At 36.0% G+C, this 27849-nt stretch overlaps 1 protein-coding gene and 1 pseudogene across 8 annotated transcripts in view; one reads left to right on the top strand and one right to left on the bottom strand.

The window, feature by feature from the left end:
* MBD5 (methyl-CpG binding domain protein 5) overlaps positions 1-27849 on the top strand; it is a 443648-nt gene that overhangs the window by 188623 nt on the left and 227176 nt on the right. The window contains exon 1 of one of the 8 annotated variants that reach the window (XM_078451304.2): positions 20068-20206. The exons of the other annotated variants lie outside the window; for them this stretch is intronic. The gene's annotated coding sequence lies outside the window, so the exon portion shown is untranslated. Of the gene's footprint in view, positions 1-20067; positions 20207-27849 lie in introns of those variants that run through there. 8 annotated transcript variants of the gene reach the window in all.
* Positions 21993-22643, bottom strand: LOC132670973 (prefoldin subunit 5 pseudogene; annotated as a pseudogene).

Here is a 27849-nt window from a genome sequence, read left to right as displayed (position 1 = left end):
ATGACCCGAGCTGAAGTCAGGAGTTGGGCATTTCACCCACCGAGCCACCCAGGCACTCCAGCAGAAGCTTTTTAGTTTGATGTAATCCCACTTGTTTATTTTTCCCCCTTGTCAAATACAAAAAATCATCACTGAGACCAATGTCAAGGAGCTTCCCACCTATGTTTTCTTTTAAGACTTTTATGGTTTCAGGTCTTATACTAAAGTCTAATACATTTTAAGTTAATCTTTGTGGATGGTGTAAGATAATGGTCCAGCCTCATTCTTTTGCATGTGACTGTCTGGTTTTCCCAACACCATTTATTGAAGAGATTGTCCTTTCCTCATCATATATTCTTGGCTCTTTTGTCATAAATTAATTGACCACATACACATGGGTTTATTTCTGGGCTCTCTATTCTGTTCCATTAATCTATGTGTATGTATTTATGTCAATACCATAATGTTCTGGTTATTGCAGCTTTGTAATGTAGTTTGAAATTTGGGAACATGGTACCTCTAGCTTTGTTCTTTCTCAAGATTTCGTTGGCTGTTGGGGGTCTTTTTTGGTTCCATATAAATTTTAGGATTAGTTTTTCTATTTGTGGAAAATGCCATTGGCATTTTGATAGGGATTGCATTAAATCTTTAAATAGCTTCCAGTAATATGACCATTTTAACAATATTAATTCTTCCAGTCCATTAGCACAAAATATCTTTCCATTTATTTGTATCTTCTTCAGTTTCTTTCATTAATGTCTAATAGTTTTCAGTGTACAGATCGTTCACCTCCATGATTAAATTTATTCCTACAGATTTTATTCCTTTTGATGCAATTATAAAATGGGATTGTTTTCTTAATTTCTCTTCCTGATAGTTATTTTTTGTGTATAGAAATGCCATAGACATTTGTATATTGATTTTGTATCCTGCAACTTTACTTAATTCATTTATTAGTCCTAACATTTTTTGGTATATTCTTCAGGGGTTTTTATATATATATTATCATGTCATCTGAAAATAATGACAGTTTTACTTTTTCCCTTTCCAATTTGGATGCCTTTTATTTCTTTTTCTCGCCTACTGGCTCTGACTAGGATTTCCATTTACATAATATATTGAATAAAAGAGATGAGATTTGGTACACTTGTCTTGTTCCTGATCTTAGAGGAAAAGTACTCAGGTTTTAACAGTTATGTATGATACTAGCTTTGAGCTTATCATATGTAGCCTTTATTATGTTGAGTTACATTCCCTCTACACCCACTTTGTTGAGTTTTTATCATGAATGGATGTTGAATTTTGTCAAATGGTTTTTCTGCATCTGTTGAGATAATCATATGATTTTTATCCTTCATCATGTTAATGTTGTGTATCATATTGATTGATTTGTGCATATAGAATAATTCATGTGTCCTTTGAGTAAAACCCACTTGGTCATGATGTATGAAACCTTTTAATGTATTGGTGAATTTGGTTTGCTAATATTTTGTTGACAATTTTGCATCTGTGTTCATCAGAGGTATCGGCCTATACTTTTCTTTTCTTTTGGCATCCTTGTCTGGTCTTGTACAATGAATTGGGAAGCATTTCTTCTTCTAATTTTTGGAAGAGTTTAAGAAGTACTGGTATTAATTCATCTTTAAATGTTTCGTAGAATTCATCAGTGAAGCCGTCTGATCCTGGAATTTGGTTTGTTGGTAGGTTTTGATTACTGATTCATTCTCCCTACTAGCAATTGGTCTGTTCTGATTTTCTATTCTTTCATGATTCAGTCTTGGTAGGTTGTAGTGTTCTAGGAATTTATGCGTTTCTTCTATTGTCAAATTGACTGTCAAATTTATTGGGATATAACAGTTCATTGCTATTATTATTTGCATTTTTTGTGGTATCAGTTGTAATGTCTTCTCTTTTTCATTTCTGATTTTATTTATTTGAGTCTTCTCTTTTTTTTGGTGACTCTATCTAAAGACTATCCATCTAGCGGTACCTGGAGGGCTTGGTCGGTTGAGCATCCAACTTCATGATCTCACGATTCATGGGTTTGAGCCCCGTGTTGGGCTCTGTGTTGATAGTCAGAGCCTGGAGGCTGCTTTGGTTTCTGTTTCTATGTCTCCCTCTCTCTCTTCCCCTCCCCTATTTGCAATCTGTCTCTCTCTATCTCTCAAAAATAAATAAACAAAAAAAAAAAAATCTTTAAAGACTACCCATCTTGTCAATTTTATTTATCTTTTCAGGGAACTGATTCTTAGTTTAACTTACCTTTTCTATTGTATTTTTATTATCTATTTCATTTATATCTGCTCTGATTTTTCTTATTTCCTTTTTTCCACTAACTCTGGGCTTTGTTACTCTTTCTATTTCCTTGAGATGCAAAGTTAGGCTCTTTCATTGAGACTTTTTCTTGTTCCTTGATTCAGACATTTATTGCTATGAACTTCCCTCTTAGAACTGTTTTTACTGCATCCCATAAGTTTTGATATGTTGCATTTCCATTTTCATTTGTCTCAAGCAATTTTTTTTTTATTTCCTTTTTGATTTCTTTTTTGATCCATTGGTTGTTCAGTGGCATGTTGTTTAATCGCCACATATTTGTGAATTTTTAGGGTTTCTTCTTATAAAACCATTCTACTTTAAATGGCAACCCCTTTTCATCTTACCTTGTTTTTCTTTTTTTTAAACTTGAATTTTCTGATGCATTATGTAATGTACATATTTCTTGTGTGCCCACACTAGAAGCCAAACACTAAGGCAAGGATTTTATAAGTTAATACACTTACTTTCTCAAGGAAGTTGTAGATACAGAATCTCAGTTTTTATAAAATTGTAACATGTAAAGCAAGTGTAAATCAAAGTTAAATTGTTTTCAAACGTACATATGGTCTGGTCTCACCACAGAAGAAATTATATGTTATACATGTACTGATGGGGTTGAAAAACACTTAGAATATTATAAAGCAAAATTTTAAAGCAAGAACTTCTAAAGAAGTGCTTTTTATCTAAATAGTTTGTCATCTTATGCCTTTTTTGAATGAATAAAGGCAATATTTTTAAGGCTGCTTTAAAACATTTTTTAATTAAGCATTGGAAACGCCTATATTTATTTATTTATTCATTCATTGATTAATAAAATACTTTTGCACTGAGTCTTGTGGGTAAGTGATGAATCATGGGAATCTACTCCCAAAGCCAAGACTATGCTGTATATACCATGTATATTAGCTAACTCGAAAATAAATTCCAAAAAAAAAAAAAAAAAACCACATTAGTGATCCAATTATTTACTGGGGCTTATTTCAGAAGCTTATATAAACAATGAAGGAGACAAAGTCCCTCTCTCATGGAGCTCACTACCTCTTATGGGAGACAGACAGTAAGCCAGCAAATAATTAAATCATTTAATTTCAGAAAGTGACATGTTTTAAAAAGAAAAATAAAATATGGTAAGCAATAGTGGGTGATGAAGAGCTAGGGTGCTATTTTAGTTTAGATAAGGTGGTTAGGGAAGACTGAGGAAATGATATTGAAGCAGAAACCACCCAGATGATATAAGTGGAAGCCATGAGTGAGGGAAGAGTGACCTGGGCAGCAGAATGGAACAGCAAATGGAAAGGCTGTTGAGTCGGCAAGAACTAATGTGTCTGAGGCATAGCAAGAAATCTCATGAGCTGTTATAGAGAAAGTAAGGGAAAGAATGGTTTGAAATAAGACTGAAGAGATTGAAGGGGTAAGACATATAAGGACCTTAGAGCTCCTGTTAAGGAATACTAAATTTAGGTTTTGTTTTAACCATGAGAAGAAGCCATATGTGGGTTTTAAGTATGGGATTGATGTGATTTGTGGAATTTAAAACATCTTTGGAAAACATTGAGTGATAACTTTGGTGTTTTGTTTAAAAGCAACTCTTTAAAAGCTATAAAATAATAGACTGATTTTTTTTTTTTACTATAAAAATTTCTAATGAGTTAGAAAAAATCCAAAAATTAAATTAAAAGTTATGTGAAAACTGAGAATTAATATTTGGTAGCTACAATAAGGGAGTTGCTGATTTTTGTAATATAGAAAGAGTGCTAACGATTCAATATAGAAAAAACAATTCGTTTGTATAAAAGACATGAACATGCAGTTTATCAAAGAATTGCAAATGGCTAATACACATATGAAAATGTTCAATTTTCCAACCTCTCCCTTGCACTGTAGAACCACTAGTGATTGATTGCTGCCTGTTACTATATTTTATTATTCTTTTCATCATCTTATTTTAGAGTATTTTTATTATCAGTGCTGTAGCATTTCCTTTTATATTGCATATGACCAATTGTAATGGTTTTAGGTGGCTAGGCATTTTCAAGAGGGGGGTGGGTGTGTTGGTAGGAGGGTCCAGAATATTGTTTCAGGTTCGCTAGTCTTCACAAAGGAGTAGGCTTGTCTGTGTCTTCTTTGTGTAGCTCCCACCCACTCTGCCTCTATAAACCTGAGTCTAGTGGATTCTGCTAACAACTCAGCTCACCTCCGTTCCCATACCTGTGATTGCAAACAAGGCAACTTAAGTATGTTATATACCTTCAGGCCATATTTTTTGCTGTCATTTTCTGGGAACTGTATGACAAGGGTCCTTTATCACTACATTTCTCCAAGACTGTTTGCCTCACTTACTGTTATGTGGTTTCTGCTAGTCTTAGCCACGCTTGCCTATTTTAGGGTTTGGGGATTATATCTGAATCTTAATATCGCTGGAAATGTATTGTATGGCATTCTCCATGAAGGAAGGAAAGGAAAGAAAAAGGTAGGGAGGGAGGGATAGATGGATCGATGGACAGAGAGGCAGAGAGACAAGAGAGAAAATGAATAAAGGGATTACCTCTGAGAGCAAAACTCATGGTCTGGAAAGCAAGAAATCTGGGAAAATGTTGTAAAGATAGCACAGGATGAATTACTAGCTGGCCAAACTTATGCAAGAAGTATTTATTTCAAAAGATAAAATTGGAAAGAGCACAAGAGAGACTAGACATTATAGAAAGTACCTTAAGGAACATAAAAGATCAAAATGACAATGACAAAAAAGAAAAGAAAGAAAGAACAAAATAATTGGGGAGAAAATTTTGTGTGATTGTGTATAGATAGATAAATTGAGAGAGAGAAACTAAAGAAAAAACCAAAATAATAGAAAAATGTATTTAAAGTTAAAATTTAATAACTTTTATAGACAGATGGCAATTTGAATCCACTTATTGAAAGGGCACACCATGGGCCAGGGAAAATTAATCTAGATCTATTAATATGAGGACTTATCCTCTTGAAGTTCCTAGATTTTAATCATGAACAAAGAATGATCAAACCACTGATACAAGAAAAGAATGTTCAGGCTTCTCTCTGATTTATCCACATCAACATTTAGTGGCAGCTGACAATGGAATAACATCTGCTGGATCTTGTAAAAAAGAAAGTTTTGTATTTTAGTTTTTTTAATGTTTATTTTTTAATTTATTTTGAGAGAGAGAGAGAGCATGAGAGCATGAGAGCGTGCAAGAGGGGTAGGGGCAGAAAGAGAAGGAGAGAGAGAATATCAAGCAGGCCCAAGCTCAGCAGGGACCATGACACAGGGTTGATCCAATCACTGGAAGATCACTACCTGAGCCCATATCAAGAGTTGGTCAGTCAACCTACTGTGCCACCCATGCACCCAGGGTTTTGTGTTTTAAATTAAGTCAAACAGTCTCTAGATGTAAAGACTACAGACAGTTTTGAATTGGAGAATATTATTTCTTTTTGAAAAAATTCCTAGAAAATGAACGGCCAACCAGATGGAAATAACTAGAAAAATTACCACAGAAAGATAACCAGTGAACATTAAAAGGATTTAACTGTAAAATAAGGACTAAAATTTAAGAACAAAATGTAAACACTATATTCCCTAAAAATTGAAATGATATATTACATCATTTATTTTCTCCTTTAATCCCATGGTTTTATAGTCATAAGTTTGTTGATTCCCTCCTCCTTAATACTTACAAGTCAAGAAATGTCAGTGAAAGCTGCAAATAACAAAAGTATAAGAAGAATTTAACAGTACAACAAAAAACACAGAAAAATATTAACTGAAGTGTGATGAATGAAAGGAAAAGCTGGACAGAGCAATAGAAAATATGCTAATATCATAATTGCTTATAAGAGTAAACTAATAGATCTTGAATACAGAAATAAAAAACAAAGTTATAAAAATTATGTAAGTCAATTTGTAAATGAAAAGTCGCATAAAGTTATAACTACTGGAACAGAGATAGAGAGGGACTAAACATGGAGAAAAATGAGATAAATGATGGTAATGTATTTTCTTTTTTAAAAATCCAGAAAACAAGTTGAAATAACAACAGAATGAAAACAGACCATTTCTATTTATCAGAAGCCCACTGTCACTTAACATTGTACTGAAGGGAATCAGCCAAGAGAAAAATTAATGTAAATGGACTTAATTCATGTAATTTTTTTAATGGATTTCCAGCTAAAGCACAGAGCAAAATTCTGTTCTCTAATTAAGGAATTTGGGGAATGTTGAGGGGTGTCTGGGTGGCTCAGTTGGTTAAGCATCCTGACTTTGGCTGAGGCCATGATCTTGCAGTTTGTGGGTTTGAGCCCTGCATCAGGCTTTGTGCTGACAGTTCAGAACCTGGAGCCTGCTTTGTATTCTGTGGCTCCCAGTCTCTCCCCACCTCCTCCTCATGCTCTCTGTCTCTCTGTCTTTCCAAAATAAATAAACATTAAAAAAAAAAAGAATTTTAGGAATGTTGAAAACTAAAGAAAGATAAAAATTAAGTCAAATAAAAGCTAACGAAATACTTATTTCAGACCAGAGGAATCAGTCCACATAAACATCCCATGAGATGAACAAAGTAGTTTTTTTAATGCAAAGGGTATAATTCACAATGATGATGTAGAAAGGAAATATCCTTTTTCCTTATGAATATTTACAAGCCAAATAACATGGTATCAACACTTACAAAACAAAAATAGTTCAGGCACCAGGAAAAATAGTCAAAAACACACTAGACATGGGAAGCTTATTCATTCTCCCCTCAGTTCATGACAGTTTAAGCAGATGTTGGGGGGAAAGAGGAAAGAGGAAACACTGCAAATGCATTTGCACAAGTCAGGAACATTTGTAAAGACATCTACTGTCATGACTATCATTTAACATCATGGTGAAGGGAACCAGCCAAGAGAAAGATACAAGAAGCTTTTTAAAAATCAAGAAAGTGAAGTTAAAGCCCTGAATGCAGATGATATTATATACCTGGATCCACCACCCCAAATAAATTCAACTGAGTAACTACTACAAATAATAAGATAATTGTGGTACAAGATTAATAATGTATCCATGTAAATAACTTTCATGTATACCAAAATAACTCTGAATTAAGGCTTAGTGCCATATTGTACCTAGTGCCATATTGTACCTAGGCATATTGTTTGTGTATTTACCATAGTTTAGGCATATTGTTTGTGAATATATTTATTATGGCTGCTGTAACAAATTACCATAAATGGTGGCTTAATGCTACAGATAAAGATTTTCTCACTGTTCCACATGGCAGAAATCTGAAATATGTGTCACTGGGCCGAAATCAAGATGTTGGCAGGGTCTTCTTTGTCTAAAGAGTCTAGGTGGGGAATCATTTTCTTGCCTCTTCCAGCTTCTAGTGGCTGCCAGCAGCTTTGGTTTATGGCCACATCACTTCAATCTCAGGCTCTATGGCCACATTGCCTCTTGCCCTTCTATATATATCTCCTTTTCTCATATAAGGACCTTTGTAATTGCACTTAGGGCCCACCTGGATAATCCAAGATAATCTGCTCTTTTAAAAGTCCTTTAATCACATCTGGAAATATCCTTTTTCCTTATAAGGTAATATTTGTTGATTCCAGGCATTAGGACATAATATCTTTAGGTGACCATCATTCAGCTATGTATATAATGAATTAGCTTCCTTTCTATGGCATATAGAAACTACTTATGGTATAATTAAGAAAATAGTCACATATCACTTTTTTAGAATTTAATTCTCTCACTGACCCAAAGTTGGAAAAGTCTGTATTGGTATATGAACTGACAGAATGAACAGGATAATAAATTCCAGTCTAAATAAGTGCAGGAATATTGGAAATGATACAGATGGCATCACGTATCAGTAGGAAAAGTGGATTATTTAATGCATGTTGTTTGGACATTGAGTTAGGCACCTGGAAATAAAAGTTGAATCCATACCTACATATCAGAAAGAATTAGGTGGATTATCAGCCAGATTGAACATCTACTGAATATAGCTGGTAAGAGAACATAAAAAGAAAAACCATAATAGTTGAAGACGAAAAGAGGGAAATATCAAAAGATGAATCAAACATGTATAAAAGATATCTACAATTAATAAGCTATATAATCAACAGCAAAAGAGGGAATGTGGGATACATCTAGAAGCAATGTAAGGCATGATATTGGAGACAATAGTTAAAGAAATGGAATGAATACACCACATACTATCTGATAGAGCATCTTTAATTGACCCACTATCTGAATTCTTTTATTGGAATTCTCTGCAAGATCTCCTTCTAGGAAATATATACAAATCCAGAAACAACTCAGCAGTAAGATTTTTTTTCTAGTGGGTACTAAATTACTACCTGTATTTAGTGAGAGTCAAATATGTACTGTTCTCTGTAGATTTCAATCATTGAGCTCTGTGACTGAGAACAAGATTGTGTTTCATTCATATTGAAACATAAGAATGAACAAAAGGATACAATTTGTCATTACTATACATGTATGGTAGGGTATTGTGGTTTTTAAAAAAAATTTTTTTTTTATGTTTATTTATTTTTGAGGGAGAGACAGAACATAATCCGGGGAGGAATAGAGAGAGGGGAAGAGGGAGGGAGACACAGGATCCGAAGCAGGCTTCAGGCTCTGAGCTGCCAGCACAGACCGACACAGAGCTCAAATCCACAAGTCGTGAGATAATGACCTGAGCCAAAGTCAGACGTTTAACCAACTGAGCCACCTAGGCGCCCTGGTAGCGTATTGTGTTTTTATGGGTAGAGTTGTACAGGCCGGAAACTGCAGTTCTGAAAAGGCAAAAAGCTCTGCAATCCAAAAGTTTCTTTTTCCCTCAGCACATTTGGGCAAAACCTAACTGACCTGGAACCATTACAGGCCTACTTAAATTCATCCTGAATTTAAAAACTCTACATGACCATATATCACACGAGGGATTAATATCCAAAACATAAGAAACTCTTATAACTCAATAACCAAAAATCAATCTGAATAAAAAATGGGCAGAAAGACTCAAATAGACATTTGTCCAAAGAAAACTCACAGGTGGCCAACAGGTACATAAAAAGATGCTCAGCACCACTAATCATCAGGGAAATGCAAAACAAAACCACAATGTGATATCACCTCACACCTGTAAGAATGACTATTATTAAAAAGAAATGAGAGGGGCACCTAGGTGGCTCAGTCAGTTAAGAGTCTAACTTCGGCTTAGGTCATGTTCTCACAGTTCGTGAGTTCAAGCCCCTCTTCCAGCTCTGTGCTGACAGCTCAGAGCCTGGATCCTGCTTCAGATTTTGTGTCTCCCTCTGTCTTTGCCCCTCCCCTGCTCATGTTCGCTCTCACTCTCTTTCTCTCAAGAATAAATAAACATTAAAAACTTAAAAAAAAAAACACACACACACACACAAAGATAGCAAGTCCTGGCAAGGATGTGGGAAAAAGGAACTCTTATGCACTGTTGGTGGGGAAATAAATTGGTATAGCCATTATGGAAAATAGTATGTAGGGTCCTCAAAAAATTCAAAATAGACCTGCCATATGGTCCCACTTCTGGATATATATCTGAAAGAAATAAAATCACTGTCTGAAAGAGAGAACTGCACCCCTGTGCTCATTGCAACATTATTTACAATAGCCAAGACATAGAAGCAACCTAAGTGTCCATCAGTGGATGAATGACTGAATAAAGAAAATACAGATGAATAAAATTTAGCTATAGGAAAAGAAGGACATCCTGCCATTTGTGACAACATGGATAGACCTTGAGAGCATTCTGCTAAGTGAAATGTTAGCCAGACTTATGTATGGCCACACTTATATGTGGAATCTTTAAAAAAAAAAAGATTGTGATGAGCACCAGGTATTGTATTCAAGAGTTGAATCACTAAATTCTATACCTGAAACTAATACTATACTGTATGTTAACTAATTGGAATTTAAATTAAAACTTGGGGAAAAAAACTCAAACTCATACATATGGAGAATAGAATGGTGGTTGTCGCCAGGGGCTGGAAAGTGGGAGAAATGGGAAATGATTTTTTTTGAAGGACACAAACTTCCAGTTATAAAATGAATTAAATTCTTAGGATCTAATATTCAACCTGGTGCTGAATGAACAATAACAGTTAACAGTAACTGTATTATATAGTTGAAAGTTGCTGAGAGAGTAGATCTTAAATGTTCTCACCACACACACACACACAAATATAATTAGGTGAGATGTTGAATGTGTTAACTAACCTTATTGTGGAATCATTTTGCAGTATAAGCATGTACCAAATCATCATGTTATACACCTTAAAGTTACTACTGTTGTATGTCAATTGTATCTCAATAAAGTTGGAGGAAAAAAGACACATACTCTGAGGGGAAAAAAAAAACTATTTGTGAATATGTGAAATTATTTATGTTCTATGTTTATTTTTTAATGTTTATTTTTGAGAGCAAGAAACAGAATGTGAACGGGTGCAGGGCACAGAGAGAGGGAGAGACAATATGAAGCAGGCTCCAGGCTCTCAGCTGTCAATATAGAGCCCGATGCAGGGCTCCAACCCACAAACCGTGAGATCATGACCTGACCTGAAGTCATATGCTTGACTGACTGAGCTGCCCAGGAGTCCCTGCATTCTATGTTTATATCAAAAGTGAGGGGCTCCTGGGCGGCTCAGTAAGTTAAGCGTCAGACTCCATCTCAGCTCAGGTCTTGATCTCATGGTTTGTGAGTTCGAGCCCAGCGTCAGGCTCTGCTCTGGCAATGCGGAGCCTGTTTGGGATTATCTCTCTCTCTCCCTCTCTCTCTCTGCCCCTCCCCTGCTCACAACCTCTTTCTCTCTCTCTCTCAAAATAAGTAAATAAACATTTTATTTTATTTTATTTTATTTTATTTTATTTTATTTTATTTATTTATTTATTTATATTTATTTATTTATTTATTTATTTATTTTAATATATGAATTTTATTGTCAAATTGGTTTCCATACAACACCCAGTCCTTATCCCAAAAGGTGCCCTCCTCAATACCCATCACCCACCCTCGCCTCCCTCCCGACCCCCATCAACCCTCAGTTTGTTCTCAGTTTTTAACAGTCTCTTATGCTTTGGCTCTCTCCCACTCTAACCTCTTTTTGTTTTTTTTCCTTCCCCTACCCCATGGGTTTCTGTTACGTTTCTCAGGATCCACATAAGAGTGAAACCATATGGTATCTGTCTTTCTCTGTATGGCTTATTTCACTTAGCATCACACTCTCCAGTTCCATCCACGTTGCTACAAAAGGCCATATTTCATTTTTTCTCATTGCCACGTAGTATTCCATTGTGTATATAAACCACAATTTCTTTATCCATTCATCAGTTGATGGACATTTAGGCTCTTTCCATAATTTGGCTATTGTTGAGAGTGCTGCTATAAACATTGGGGTACAAGTGCCCCTATGCATCAGTACTCCTGTATCCCTTGGATAAATTCCAATTCCCAAAATAGCACTGCTAGGTGCTATTGCTGGGTCATAGGGTAGGTCTATTTTTAATTTTCTGAGGAACCTCCACACTGCTTTCCAGAGTGGCTGCACCAATTTGCATTCCCACCAACAGTGCAAGAGGGTTCCCATTTCTCCACATCCTCTCCAGCATCTATAGTCTCCTGATTTGTTCATTTTGGCCACTCTGACTGGCGTGAGGTGATATCTGAGTGTGGTTTTGATTTGTATTTCCCTGATAAGGAGCGACGTTGAGCATCTTTTCATGTGCCTGTTGGCCATCCGGATGTCTTCTTTAGAGAAGTGTCTATTCATGTTTTCTGCCCATTTCTTCACTGGGTTATTTGTTTTTCGGGTGTGGAGTTTGGTGAGCTCTTTATAGATTTTGGATACTAGCCCTTTGTCCGATATGTCATTTGCAAATATCTTTTCCCATTCCGTTGGTTGCCTTTTAGTTTTGTTGGTTGTTTCCTTTGCTGTGCAGAAGCTTTTTATCTTCATAAGGTCCCAGTAATTGACTTTTGCTTTTAATTCCCTTGCCTTTGGGGATGTGTCGAGTAAGAGATTGCTACAGCTGAGGTCAGAGAGGTCTTTTCCTGCTTTCTCCTCTAAGGTTTTGATGGTTTCCTGTCTCACATTCAGGTCCTTTATCCATTTTGAGTTTATTTTTGTGAATGGTGTGAGAAAGGGGTCTAGTTTCAACCTTCTGCATGTTGCTGTCCAGTTCTCCCAGCACCATTTGTTAAAGAGACTGTCTTTTTTCCATTGGATGTTCTTTCCTGCTTTGTCAAAGATGAGTTGGCCATACGTTTGTGGGTCTAGTTCTGGGGTTTCTATTCTATTCCATTGGTCTATGTGTCTGTTTTTGTGCCAATACCATGCTGTCTTGATGATGACAGCTTTGTAGTAGAGGCTAAAGTCTGGGATTGTGATGCCTCCTGCTTTGGTCTTCTTCTTCAAAATTACTTTGGCTATTCGGGGCCTTTTGTGGTTCCATATGAATTTTAGGATTGCTTGTTGTAGTTTCGAGAAGAATGCTGGTGCAATTTTGATTGGGATTGCATTGAATGTGTAGATAGCTTTGGGTAGTATTGACATTTTGACATTATTTATTCTTCCAATCCATGAGCAGGGAATGTCTTTCCATTTCTTTAAATCTTCTTCAATTACCTTCATAAGCTTTCTGTAGTTTTCAGCATACAGATCTTTTACATCTTTGGTTAGATTTATTCCTAGGTATTTTATGCTTCTTGGTGCAATTGTGAATGGGATCAGTTTCTTCATTTGTCTTTCTGTTGCTTCATTGTTAGTGTATAAGAATGTAACTGATTTCTGTACATTGATTTTGTATCCTGCAACTTTGCTGAATTCATGTATCAGTTCTAGCAGACTTTTGGTGGAGTCTATCGGATTTTCCATGTATAATATCATGTCATCTGCAAAAAGCAAAAGCTTGACTTCATCTTTGCCAATTTTGATGCTTTTGATTTCCTTTTGTTGTCTGATTGCTGATGCTAGAACTTCCAGCACTATGTTAAACAACAGTGGTGAGAGTGGACATCCCTGTCGTGTTCCTGATCTCAGGGAAAAAGCTCTCAGTTTTTCCCCATTGAGGATGATGTTAGCTGTGGGCTTTTCATAAACGGCTTTTATGATCTTTAGGTATGTTCCTTCTATCCCGACTTTCTCAAGGGTTTTTATTAAGAAAGGGTGCTGGATTTTGTCAAAGGCCTTTTCTGCATCGATTGACAGGATCATATGGTTCTTCTCTTTTTTTTTGTTAATGTGATGTATCACGTTGATTGATTTGCGAATGTTGAACCAGCCCTGCATCCCAGGAATGAATCCCACTTGATCATGGCGAATAATTCTTTTTATATACCGTTGAATTCGATTTGCTAGTATCTTATTGAGAATTTTTGCATCCATATTCATCAGGGATATTGGCCTGTAGTTCTCTTTTTTTACTGGGTCTCTGTCTGGTTTAGGAATCAAAGTAATACTGGCTTCATAGAATGAATCTGGAAGTTTTCCTTCCCTTTCTATTTCTTGGAATACCTTGAGAAGGATAGGTATTATCTCTGCTTTAAACGTCTGGTAGAACTCCCCTGGGAAGCCATCTGGTCCTGGACTCTTATTTGTTGGGAGATTTTTGATAACCGATTCAATTTCTTCGCTGGTTATGGGTCTATTCAAGCTTTCTATTTCCTCCTGATTGAGTTTTGGAAGAGTGTGGGTGTTTAGGAATTTGTCCATTTCTTCCGGCTTGTCCAATTTGTTGGCTTATAATTTTTCATAGTATTCCCTGATAATTGTTTGTATCTCTGAGGGATTGGTTGTAATCATTCCATTTTCATTCATGATTTTATCTATTTGGGTCATCTCCCTTTTCTTTTTGAGAAGCCTGGCTAGAGGTTTGTCAATTTTGTTTATTTTTTCAAAAAACCAACTCTTGGTTTCGTTGATCTGCTCTACAGTTTTTTTAGATTCTATATTGTTTATTTCTGCTCTGATCTTTATGATTTCTCTTCTTCTGCTGGGTTTAGGCTGCCTTTGCTGTTCTGCTTCTATTTCCTTTAGGTGTGCTGTTAGATTTTGTATTTGGGATTTTTCTTGCTTCTTGAGATAGGCCTGGATTGCAATGTATTTTCCTCTCAGGACTGCCTTCGCTGCGTCCCAAAGTGTTTGGATTGTTGTATTTTCATTTTCGTTTGTTTTATATATATTTTAATTTCTTCTCTAATTGCCTGGTTGACCACTCATTCGTTAGTAGGGTGTTCTTTAACCTCCATGCTTTTGGAGGTTTTCCAGACTTTTTCCTGTGGTTGATTTCAAGCTTCATAGCATTGTGGTCTGAAAGTATGCATGGTATGATCTCAATTCTTGTATACTTATGAAGGGCTGTTTTGTGACCCAGTATGTGATCTATCCTGGAGAATGTTCCATGTGCACTCGAGAAGAAAGTATATTCTGTTGCTTTGGGATGCAGAGTTCTAAATATATCTGTCAAGTCCATCTGATCCAATGTATCATTCAGGGCCCTTGTTTCTTTATTGACCGTGTGTCTAGATGATCTATCCATTTCTGTAAGTGGGGTGTTAAAGTCCCCTGCAATGACCACATTCTTATCAATAAGGTTGCTTATGTTTATGAGTAATTGTTTTATATATCTGGGTGCTCCGGTATTCGGCGCATAGACATTTATAATTGTTAGCTCTTCCTGATGGATAGACCCTGTAATTATTATATAATGCCCTTCTTCATCTCTTGTTACAGCCTTTAATTTAAAGTCTAGTTTGTCTGATATAAGTATGGCTACTCCAGCTTTCTTTTGGCTTCCAGTAGCATGATACATAGTTCTCCATCCCCTCACTCTCAATCTAAAGGTGTCCTCAGATCTAAAATGAGTCTCTTGTAGACAGCAAATAGATGGGTCTTGTTTTTTTATCCATTCTGATACCCTATGTCTTTTGGTTGGTGCATTTAATCCATTTACATTCAGTGTTATTATAGAAAGATACGGGTTTAGAGTCATTGTGATGTCTGTATGTTTGATGCTTGTAGTGATGTCTCTGGTACTTTGTCTCACAGGATCCCCCTTAGGATCTCTTGTAGGGCTGGTTTCGTGATGACAAATTCCTTCAGTTTTTGTTTGTTTGGGAAGACCTTTATCTCTCCTTCTATTCTAAATGACAGACTTGCTGGATAAAGGATTCTCGGCTGCATATTTTTTCTGTTTAGCACACTGAAGATATCATGCCAATCCTTTCTGGCCTGCCAAGTTTCAAAAGAGAGATCAGTCACGAGTCTTATAGGTCTCCCTTTATATGTGAGGGCACATTTATCCCTTGCTGCTTTCAGAATTTTCTCTTTATCCTTGTATTTTGCCAGTTTCACTATGACATGTCATGCAGAAGATTGACTCAAGTTACGTCTGAAGGGAGTTCTCTGTGCCTCTTGGATTTCAATGCCTTTTTCCTTCCCCAATTCCGGGAAGTTCTCAGCTATAATTTCTTCAAGTACCCCTTCAGCACCTTTCCCTCTCTATTCTTCCTCTGGGATACCAATTATGCGTATATTATTTCTTTTTAGTGTATCACTTAGTTCTCTAATTTTCCCCTCATACTCCTGGATTTTTCTATCCCTCTTTCTCTCAGCTTCCTCTTTTTCCATAACTTTATCTTCTGGTTCACCTATTCTGTCCTCTGCCTCTTCAATCCGAGCTGTCGTCGTTTCCATTTTGTTTTGCATTTCGTTTAAAGCGCTTTTCAGCTCCTCGTGACTGTTCCTTAGTCCCTTGATCTCTGTAGCAAGAGATTCTCTGCTGTCCTCTATACTGTTTTCAAGCCCAGCAATTAATTTTATGACTATTATTCTAAATTCACTTTCTGTTATATTATTTAAATCCTTTTTGATCAGTTCATTAGCTGTTGTTATTTCCTGGAGATTCTTCTGAGGGGCATTCTTCCGTTTGGTCATTTTGGATAGTCCCTGGAGGGGTGCGGACCTGCAGGGCACTTCCCCTGTGCTGTGGTGTATAACTGGAGTTGGTGGGCGGGGCCGCAGTCCGACCTGATGTCTGCCCCCAGCCCACCGCTGGGGCCACAGTCAGACTGGTGTGTGCCTTCTCTTCCCCTCTCCTAGGGGCGGGATTCACTGTGGGGTGGCGTGGCCCGTCTGGGCTACTTGCACACTGCCAGGCTTGTGGTGCTGGGGATCTGGCATATTAGCTGGGGTGGGTAGGCAAGGTGCACGGGGGCAGGAGGGGCAGGCTTAGCTCGCTTCTCCTTAGGTGATCCACTTCAGGAGGGGCCCTGTGGCAGCAGGAGGGAGTCAGATCCGCTGCCGGAGGTTTAGCTCCGCAGAAGTACAGAGTTGGGTGTTTGCATGGAGCGAGCAAGTTCCCTGGCAGGAACTGGTTCCCTTTGGGATTTTGGCTGGGGGAATAGGCGGGGGAGATGGCGCTGGCGAGCGCCTTTGTTCCCCACCAAACTGAGCTCTGTCGTCCGGGGGCTCAGCCGCTCTCCCTCCCTTTGTCCTCCAGCCTTCCCGCTTTCTGAGCAGAGCTGTTAACTTATGACCTCCCAGACGCCAAGTTGCGCTTGCCGTCGGAACACAGTCCGTCAGGCCCCTCCGCTTTTGCCTGCCAGACTCGGGGGCTCTGCTTGGCCGGTGAGCCACCCCTCCGCCCCGGCTCCCTCCCGCCAGTCCGTGGAGCGCGCACTGCCTCGCTGCCCTTCCTACCCCTTCCGTGGGCCTCTCGTCTGTGCTTGGCCTCAGAGACTCCGTTCTGCTAATCCTCTGGCGGTTTTCTGGGTTATTTAGGCAGGTGTAGGTGGAATCTAAGTGATCAGCAGGACGCGCGGTGAGCCCAGCGTCCTCCTATGCCGCCATCTTCCCCTCTCTCAGCAATAAACATTTTTTAAAAGGGTGAATATTCACTACAAACATATTAATGTATTTTATGATGAGATGCTGCCTAAATACCATTGGCTAATGTTACATAAAATTAAGTAAATGAATCAAATTACCTTTCTAAATCTGAAAAACTCCAAATTCCTAAATAATTTGTCCCCAAGAGTTTCTTTTTTTCTTTAAGTTTTACTTTTTTTTAAAGTTTATTTTTATTTATTTTGAGAGAGAGCAAGTAGGAAAGGGGCAGGGAGAGAGGGAAACAGAATCCCAAGGGGGTGGGGGAGGGGTTCCAACTCATCAACCCTGAGATCCTGACCTGAGCTGAAATCAAGAGTCAATGGAGCCATGACTCTTGCATGGAGCCAATCCATGGAGCCATGCAGGTGCCCCTCCCCAAGAGTTTCTAAGAGGTGTATAAAAATAATAAAATGAGACATGAGAAGAATTATTGATGGTGTTTATCTATAGAAAGAAGATTGAGGCTTTTTTTTTCACTTCATATCCTTCTGTGCATTTTGAATTTTGTATGGATCATGAATTTCTTTAAAAAGTGATTTTAAAAATAAGTTATGGTATATCTCTGTGATCAGGAAACTGTCAGTCTATCTCATGATTTTGAAGTGGGTGGTACTCCAAGAGTCTGCGGAAAGTGGAGATTACTATGAGCTGGAGTAGAAAGGATAGACTTTATGGAAAATTTGGGGGCAAACTTTAAAATATGAGAAAGGTTTGGAAAATGATACAGACAATGGAAGAGCATAGCAGAAGGAAGGATAATATTAGGTGAAAATACATAGTGTGTACTTTGATTGGTTTGGTCTTGTTGCTAATTGTACAGATTTGTTAATTTTTGCTTTATATTACCCAAGAATTCTTTATTTTATATTCTTATGTATAGGACTTGAAAATATCCTGCAATGGAGATTAATTTAGTAGAATTTTCCTTTCATTGTTCTACATTAATTAGTTAATTAATCAATTGATTTTAACGTGGATTGCATGTCATACGATTTTGAAAACATGAAATAAGGGCACTACACTGTTTTTGCTTCACTCAGATAGCTACTTCAATAAGCTTAAATTATTAGACTCTTCATTTCTTCTAGGTTAAATGTGTGACTGGAAATAATTTTGTGATCTTGCCACATACCTAATTCTTGTTCAACATTTTTAGTTATCTGTTCTTGTCTTTTCTGTTACTGGTAAATATTGTTTGACTATTACAATTATTTTTATAGGTTCTTTTTGCCTGTTTGTCATTTATATGAGCTCTTCATTCCCCAACTTTTCTCTTTAATTACTTATTTTTTTCTTAGAAACTCTCAAACTAAGCTTTTAATAGCAAAGCAAATATTTCCATGAATTATAGAGTTAATAGAAATAGTGTCACCACGTGCCTCTATAAATATAATACTATACTATATACTTTTACTATATAATACTATACTATATACTTTTACTATAAATTATAGTAAAAGAATTATTTGAAGCAAATTAAATTTTAATTAAGTGTCTCCAGTTATGTTTCTGTGTGGGATTTATTCAACATCTTTATGTTTAATACAGAATTTTTCCAAATCCAAATGTGATTTTAACCCATATTATTACTTATGTCTTTTAATTGGCATTAGCATGACATATTGTAACTGCATTTAATTTTACCATGAATGCATATTTTTTAATCACTTTATAAAACTGATTATGTAAACGTAGTAGTCCATATAGCTGCATTTGCTACACATGACCATTTAATTATATATATTGTTAATTTGTTTGATATTTTTAGTTTCATGTATTACTTAGTAATAAAAATATAAAATAAAACTACCTATTGAAGGAAGGCATTAGTTTTTTTATTGCTTTTGCAGTTCCAACTAAAATTCTAATGTAGACTTTATTTAAGAAGCTTAATAAATACTATTTGATCACAGTATCTTTATGTTATATAATAGATCTTAATATCATTTTCATTTCAAAAAGAAAAGTAAAGCCATAAAACTCCTAATTTCCTGCTGCAAGTATTACCCAATTTCTTCATCCTAAATATTAATACCTACGGGCTAATTTTTGTACAAATCAGTTGCTACTTGCTACGTTATCTTAACATATATGTACCCTTCCTATCATTCCTTTCTACCTCCAATGTTAAGAGTATGCCATTTATGAAAGACTACTATTCTTTTTCTAATACTTCAAACATGCCATATTATATTATACAAGCTATTCAAGAGATAGCAGGTTTTAAAAAATGATTGGGAAGCTCACAGTTGCTGAATTATCTAGATCCAATTATATTTTATACTTTATGTTATTAAACATTATCATAACATTAAACTTATATTGTGATCTTAAAAGGACAAAACAACAAAGGAGAATTTTAAATGTTTTTGTGATTTACCACATATCGGGATAAATATTGGGAGCAGTTAGCTCATGGTCATATAACAGAATCTAGTAATCATATTATCATGTTGTATTTATAAATCAAAACTTATCCATTTTACCTATATTGCTCAATGTGAATAAAACATAAATTATAAAAAACAATTTAGATGACTAAATAAACTGGTAAATTGGTAAGAATTTTATCCCGTTGCAATTTATTTTCTAAGAATATTAAAGAAAGTATGTTGGTTTCTTGCTACATATACTGTTGGTTTTTTTTTTTTTTGTAAATTTTCAATTGTACCTACATTTTATTATTTATATTCTAAGAAAATTGTTTTTAGATATTTGCTTATGTATAATACACACACATATATATAAATGTATACATATAAATGTTATATATGTCTATATATGTATATATACAAGAGAAGACTATGCAGTATAAATTCAGTGTAGCTTTTCCTAATCTACTGAAGTACATTTCTGTTTTTACCCTTTGTTGACTACTTGTGATCTGCTAGAAGAAGAGGCCATTTAGCGGATCTTACTACCCAACCCATCTTCAGCACAAGCCTGATAGAACATCAAGTCAGGGACCCAACTAATGAACATAATTTTGGTGGGCTTTACTTTTTCTTTGTTTTCTTTTTTCATTTTTCCTCTATAATTCATCTTTTATAAATTAAAACTTAAGGTTGTTCAAGTGCAGACAGATTCTAGTTTCTTTATTCTTTCATTTTTCTGGTTGAATCTTCAATTTAAAATTTTCTCATTTCCAAAAGCCATTGTCTACAGTGAAAAGTAGCTTTATATTGGTTTATAAACATTCTCCAACTTAAACTGGAATAAAATAAATTTGGACTTTGGATTTACAGAGAAAATTGCCATATTAACTTTTTGTGACTGCTTTCATCATTTGATAGAAATTTTTAGTTGTTGTTACATCTTTGAGGTAAGGACGTACTATAGTCTAGCCCAGGCTTATTTTATTATTTGTTTCTTTCCCTACGTTTCTTTTTGTATACATACTAATTATGTGTGCTCCATTTTTAGACCTATTTATGTATGTGTAGATTTTTAAATGTGAAATATCTGAAGAACTATATTACTGTTTTCTTTTAGGTATATTTTATAAGATCAATGTAGTTATTCAGTCATGAACAGAAATATTTCTCTAGTATAATTTGTCTTGGCAGTTCACTTTAAATACTTTAGAAACTGAAGATTATCTGATCAAATGAATTCGTTCTTAAGAAAAATTTAGTGGCAGCATTATTGAGATTCAATTCATACACTACACAGTTCACAATTTTAAATTGTACACTTTGGTTCTTTTTAGTATATATACAATGTTGTACATCAACCACCGCGACCTACTTTCAGAACATTTTCATCACCTCAGAAAGAAACCCTACACCTGTTAGCAGTTACTCTCCATTCCCCTCTACTACAAGTCCCTGGCGACCAGTAATCTTTTTATCACTGTGGATTTCCCTATTCTGGACATTTCCTATACATAGAATCATACAATATGAGGATATTTGTGTCTGACTTTCACTTAGCATAATGTTTTCAAGGTTCATCCATCTTGTAAGCATGTGTTAGAATTTCAGTCCTTTTTATGACCAAATAACATTCCATTGTATGGATTATACTACATTTTGTATATCTATTTATCAGTTAATGAGAGCCTGTTCTTAGTAATCTTCACTTATTAATAATTAATTATAATCACTTATTAATAATCAATAATAATCACTTATTAATTAATAACCACTTATTAATCTTCAGTGACAAGAAGCCTGAAATTATAGTTTAGTACTGAGCAGTCTTTGATGTACGTTGTAGAATTAAAAATTTGTGTTTTAAAAAAAGTTTCTGTATGTCTGTTTAATACTTCTAAAAGATTTACGCTTGCCTTTCAAAATTTACAAAATTCTTAATTCCAAATCACATCTGGCTCCAAAAAGTATTGGATGAGGGATTGTGTATAGTATCTGGAAATTAAAAGGGAAGGAAAAGTTGGTCATCTATAGGGAATATTCAATTTATCCTTTTTTCTCTGTAGCATTCAGTGGACACTTCTTTCCTTCTCTATATATGTCTAAATAAAGGACACCCTTATTGGCAATAATTTTAAGTCTTTGTCTTACTTTCCTCATCTCGTTGGTCAGTATGCCCAGTGGTTTATACCTTATTAAAATCTCTTAATTCATTCTCCCTATTCTGTCTTCACCTCTAGGAACTGAGTTCATTTTTCCCCCAACTGGCACATTTATTAAGATTAAACATAAGACCCTTCTCTTCCCTTACCCCAGAAAGCTGTGCCCACAAAGTCCCAGGCTCCTGAAGCAGGGTCCCTCTGCCCCACTTCTGAAACAAGCTCTCAGGCTTTGGCAAAGCTCTCAGGCTTTGGCAATAGCCTAAGTTGCCCCCAGGGCTGTGACCTGCTGAATCTTCTGGCTCATCATCTCCATGAGAGCCTGTTTCATGGCATGCTTCTACTGCAGAGCTGGCTGCACTTTCTCCATTTGCTTGGTGAAGAAATCTATCTTCCTCTTGAAAAAGTCCTTGTCATCTTCATTTTTGTTTTTTACGTAGTAGCCTGTTCCCACGTCAATGAGTACATGTTCCACATTATGTAGTTTCCCGGGGACATGCATAGGACTGGTCAGTGGGACGAGTAATTCTTTTCCCTCATTGTTCTTGTTCAGCATGTTTAGACAGTCTTTGGCTTCCACACACTTGGTCTGTACCACCTTGATCTGGGCATCTTGTCCTTGATCTGGACAAGAAATCCACTTTCGGGTCCAGTTGGTTCTTGAGCATTTCTAGCTGCAGCAGGTTCAGCTCAGTGATGTTAACGACTAGGCCGTGTTGGGAAGCAAGTTCATTTTTGTTCTAGATTATAATATAGCAGGTTTTTTTTTTACACCTATCAGTAGTTTACCTTACATCAATTAGAGAATTTTAATCAAATTGTATTTGAACATTCTGTATACTTGTCTCTTTTCCAGCCGCTGGCCTGAAAATTCCTTGAAAGCAAGACCTGTCATTTATTTCTTAACTTTTTTCTACAGTAGCTGTCAAAGAGTTTGTACTCATCTGTTTGTTTGCTGAAAGAATAATGAATGAATGAGTAAATAAACATTATCACTTAAACTATATTGTTAAAAATTACATCATGAAATTTATTTATTTATTTATCTATTCATTTATTTATTTATTTTACTTATTTATTTGAGAGAGAGCACGAGCATGCAAGTTGGGGAGAGGCAGGGAGAGAGAGAGACTCTCAAGCAGGCTCCACACTCAGAGTCTGATGCAGGGCTCCATCCCCCAACCCTGGTATCATGACCTGAGCCAAAACCAAGAGCCAGCTCCTCAACCAACTGAGGCACCTAACTACCCCAATCAAAATTTATTTTCAATGTAAACTAATATTTAATACACATAATAGAGACATTCAAATGGTGTCACTGCTAGTAAGTGACCTGCTCATTTAATTTACTTTTAATTATGTGGAGAGAAAATGATTTGACAATAGAATGCAATAGTAAATCTAAAATTATGACATTTTAAATAATACTTGACTTTGTGGCCAAATGAGTTTTTAAATGTATGTTGAAAAGTAACTCTAAGCTACAGCATCAAAAGTAGGTGCCAGACTGCTTTTATGATCTCATCTTTTCGAGTTCTTTATCTTCTATGCTTTTGAAATGAGCTGTTTTTAATTTCTAATAAGAAAATTTGGGGGCACCTGGATGCCTCAGTTGGTTGAGCATCAGACTCTTGATCTCAGTGTGAGTCCTGATCTCAGGGTTGTGAGTTTGAGCCCGTGCTGGGCTCCATGCTGAGCCAGGAGCCTACTTAAAAAAAAAATTTTGTGGGGGAAGGTGTCTTGGTAACTCATTCAGTTAAGCATCCAACTCTTAACTTCCGCTGAGATCATAATCTCATGGTTTGTGAGTTTGAACCCAGCATCAGGCTGTGCTCTGACAGTGTGGAGCCTGCTTGGGATTCTCTCTCTCTCTCTCTCTCTCTCTCTCTCTCTCTCTCTGTCTCAAAAGTCAATAAATAAACCTAAAAAAAAAGGCTATTTCGCTCAAGAAAATTTGGGATAGGATCATATTCTTTTGAATTTTGACTTTTTAAAAAGTATTTGAGACTTCTAGAAATTCCTTTTGATTAGATAAATGCAACTTACAGATTTGATGATGGTTGTCTGAAGGCAAATTTATAGGCTTCGTAGAAATTTTATGCTACTCATTAATTATATGTCACCAAAAGTTCTTTGTGCTTGCTGTCTTTAACCATCAGTCTATGTGACAGTAAGTTTCAAAAGTAGGCCTGAGAGCTAAACAGTTTAAACTTGTATAATAATCACAGACACCATGATATCAAGGAGGTCATCCATATGAACAGCCTAGGGGCTTAGAGGGAAGCACACTTCTAAGGTTCCTAGGATAGTCATTCACTCATCTGCCTCAGATGCTCTTAAGGGGAAGAAATATTTAACTATGCAGTTATTATTTTTTATTACAAGTTTAAATAGATGTCATTATTGCCTGTAGCATTATGAACTCCTTGGAAAACTGTGATCTTTTAGGTCAGGGGTCACCAAACTTTTTCTGTGAAAAGTCAGTAGTAAATATTTTAGCCTTCACAGTCCAACATATCTCCAGCACTACTCAGCTCTGCTATTAAGGTGTGAAGGTAGCGTTAAGCAATACATTAACAGATGAGTATGGCTGTGTTCCAGCTGTAGTTATGGGCACTGGAATTTGAATTTTATATAATCTTCAGATGTCATAGAAAGTTTTTTGTTTTTGTTTTTGTTTTTGTTTTTTATGCTTTTAGACCATTTAGAAATGTAAATACCATTCTTGGCTCACAGGTCATACAAAAACAGGTGTCAGACCAGATTTGTTTTCTGGGCTGAAGTTTGCCAGCCTCTGCTCTAAATGGTTAAATCCACCAGTTGAGAAAATATGCTTTAAGTGATTCTTAAACTCCTCCACTACCAAGTCTTTCACACCATTCCAAAGTTCTTAGTAATTTGAGCATATGCTTGATGACAAAAGGTGTTCAATTTGTACCTGTTCATCTCAAGGAGGTATTAAGAGGTCATGTTGTAATATATGAAATCACTGAGATATGAAAATCACTGGTAAAGTGAAAAGTGTAACATAAATATGCCATTGCATTAGTGGTTGCACTTTTTATGTACTCTTACATATGATTTCTGACAGAGCTCCCTATGCTGATATACCCCTCTTAAAGATTAGAAATAGATTAAGGGTTGCACATAAATTTTCTCCAGGCATTTTGCCTCCATATTCTCACACTTTTAAGATACTTTTATCTTTTAACTACATAGATCTCTAGGTTCATTACTAATGGTACTGTAAAATGTTCAAATTATATTCCACATATTCTTTCTTATCACTACTCTGTGAGAGCAGAGACCGTTTTGTCCTTGCGTATCCCCAGGACTCAAAACAATGTCTGGAATGTATTTGAGTCTCATATATAGTGTCTGAGTTGAATTAGTAATTCAAATAATTCCATATGTTTACTTGATTTTTGTTATCAAAGGAATGTGGAAAGCCATATGTAAACAAAATGTTTTTTAATGCATAAAATAAAATACATAGAATTACAAAGAAAGATTGACTTTATTCAACTTTACTGAAATGTAGTTCTATTCACAGATAGCCCATGGTTCTTAATATACTGAAAGATTTTTAACTGGTTATCAGAAACACACAATCCGTAACTATAAATTGCAAAATTAATAAAATGTAAAACAATTGCAAACTTTATTTGGTCTCCTCTTTAAGAAATCTTTAGTCTGCATTTTTAAATTATAATAAAAACAATGTATTTTTAAAAAATCTATTCTGTTAAATTTCTTTTGGTTACAACAAGGAAAACAGGTTCTAATAAGCTTAGTCAAAAAACGCATTTTTCTGAGGAGGTACTGTCATGGAATTGACAGGTGGGAAAGAAAGTAACAGGCGTAGCTCTGGTGATTTCAATTTTCTCCAGAGTAGGTCCATTGATGGTGGCTCCCAGTCATGTGTCCAGATTTCAAAATACCAGAAAGGAACCGGACTGATCCAGCTTGGATCACAGATGCATGCCTGAATTAGCCAAGGTCAGGGGTTGGAATCATGTACTAGAGATATTGGCACTGAGGTCCATTGTATGTTAGCAGAATGAGCTGGAAAGCCACCTCAAGAGATATGTATGTAGACTTATTAATCTGCTTCTAGGAAATAGTACATTTCTTGTACTTAACTAATTTTTTAAGAAGAAACGTTTCACTGCAAGACAACTTTGTCTATTGACAATGAGACTACCTTTATAATTATGAATTTTAATATGTACCAAATCACCTGCTGCTATATTAATAAATGGCTTAATATCATATAATACAGCTAGTATAACGTAGTGGCACTATAGCTGAGGTGTTAAGAGTGTGGACCCTTGAGCGAGACTCTGCATGGCTTCATCTCTCATATCACTTAAGTAACTATAAAAGTTTGGACAAGTTACTCAGTCTCTGCCCATCATTTTTATTGTCTGTAAAAAAAAGCAGTTTATCAGTGAGCTTTTGCTGTAGTACCTATCATAATATCTCACTGGCATACTACCATAAGCTTTTAGTTTTTGCTCAGGAGACCGCAAGTAAGTTGAAGTAAGTATGATCAAGGCTGGGCTCAAATGGACATGGTTCCAAGTGGAGGATGGATCTAAGTCTGAGCCATATGTCGCTCATATTCCTTGGAGCTAACTAAAGCATTTTTTTTTTTAATTTTTTTTTCAACATTTATTTATTTTTGGGACAGAGAGAGACAGAGCATGAACGGGGGAGGGGCAGAGAGAGAGGGAGACACAGAATCGGAAACAGGCTCCAGGCTCTGAGCCATCAGCCCAGAGCCTGACGCGGGGCTCGAACTCACGGACTGCGAGATCGTGACCTGGCTGAAGTCGGACGCCCAACCGACTGCGCCACCCAGGCGCCCCAAGAGCTAACTAAAGCATTTTTGTCTCAGAGTGAGAAGCAAGGTAATGGGAAGAAGTGCAACTGCACAAGCATATTTCAAGGTTCTGTTTGCATGATGTCTGCTGTTATCCCATTGGTCAAAGCAAGTCACATGGCTGAGTCCAAAGTCAAAGAGCAGAGAGGTACACATATACCTTCCATGGAGGTGTACTAGGGAAAGGGAGGAATGATCCAATATACCACAGGGGATAATATTACTACCTATCTGATGGAATTATTGTAAATTGTAAAGAGCTTAGGATAGTGGCTGGCACAGAGTAAATGATCAATAAATACTTGCTATTATTGGGCATACTCTTATGAAGAAACTCACACAAAAGCTCAGGACTGTATATATGTGACATAAAATATATTTGACACAAATGGCATTTCATTGGCGTTGAGCAGACATGCTAAAATTTAATTTAAAACTGGTATCTATTTTTGTTATTGTGATCAGATGAGCAAGGTTATATATGTATCTTTCAGACTGGTCAGCCAACTGTGATAGTCAGAGTGATTACTAGCTCAATTATTTAACTGTTAGTAGAATCATAGAACTACTAAAGACCACTGAGTTCTGTGCTCTTGTTTCACAGATAATGCATTCAGCCAAGAATCGTGAGATACCTAAATGAAAAAGAAAGAACTAGATGGATAAGGATGGATGTGTGAATGATAAATAGATAAGGAATTAACTAGAAAATGGGAATGCAAGGAAGATCAAACCTAGATCCCTAGAATTCTAGTAGAAAATTCTTGCCACTGTATCACACAACCCAGGTGTTGTTTCCTATAGTTTTATTGAAAGGCCATTTATCATATTTTTCTTCTGGTGAACCTTAAAAGAAGAAGTAGTTTTAAGAAGCTTTTAAAATATGTTTTTTTACTATTCTTTCAATTGAGAAGAAATATATTCTTACAGGTTAGGATTTAGTTATAATGCAAAAAAACCAAAAACAAAAAACAAAAATCTCTGGTCTGGTGAGCATACTGGGTGGTCATTCCTTTGTGTTTCATGGAATACAAATATACAAGAGAGGCAGTAAACAAATTAATATATAGGATATTCCACAATCTCTTATGTGAAATTCCAAAATCAAAAAGCTCTGAAATTGAAGGTGTTTATAATTCATATTGTGGTAAAACCTGACATAATCTTAATTCATTTAATAGTGAAACTTGTATGAGGCTATTATCTTTTTTTAAAA

The sequence above is a fragment of the Panthera onca genome, chromosome C1, assembly GCF_046562875.1.
Source record: "Panthera onca isolate mPanOnc1 chromosome C1, mPanOnc1 haplotype 2, whole genome shotgun sequence".
In the NCBI taxonomy this organism is placed as follows: Eukaryota; Metazoa; Chordata; class Mammalia; order Carnivora; family Felidae; genus Panthera; species Panthera onca.
The sequence above is the reverse complement of the archived record's forward strand: the minus strand, read 5'-3'. Positions and strand labels throughout refer to the sequence as shown.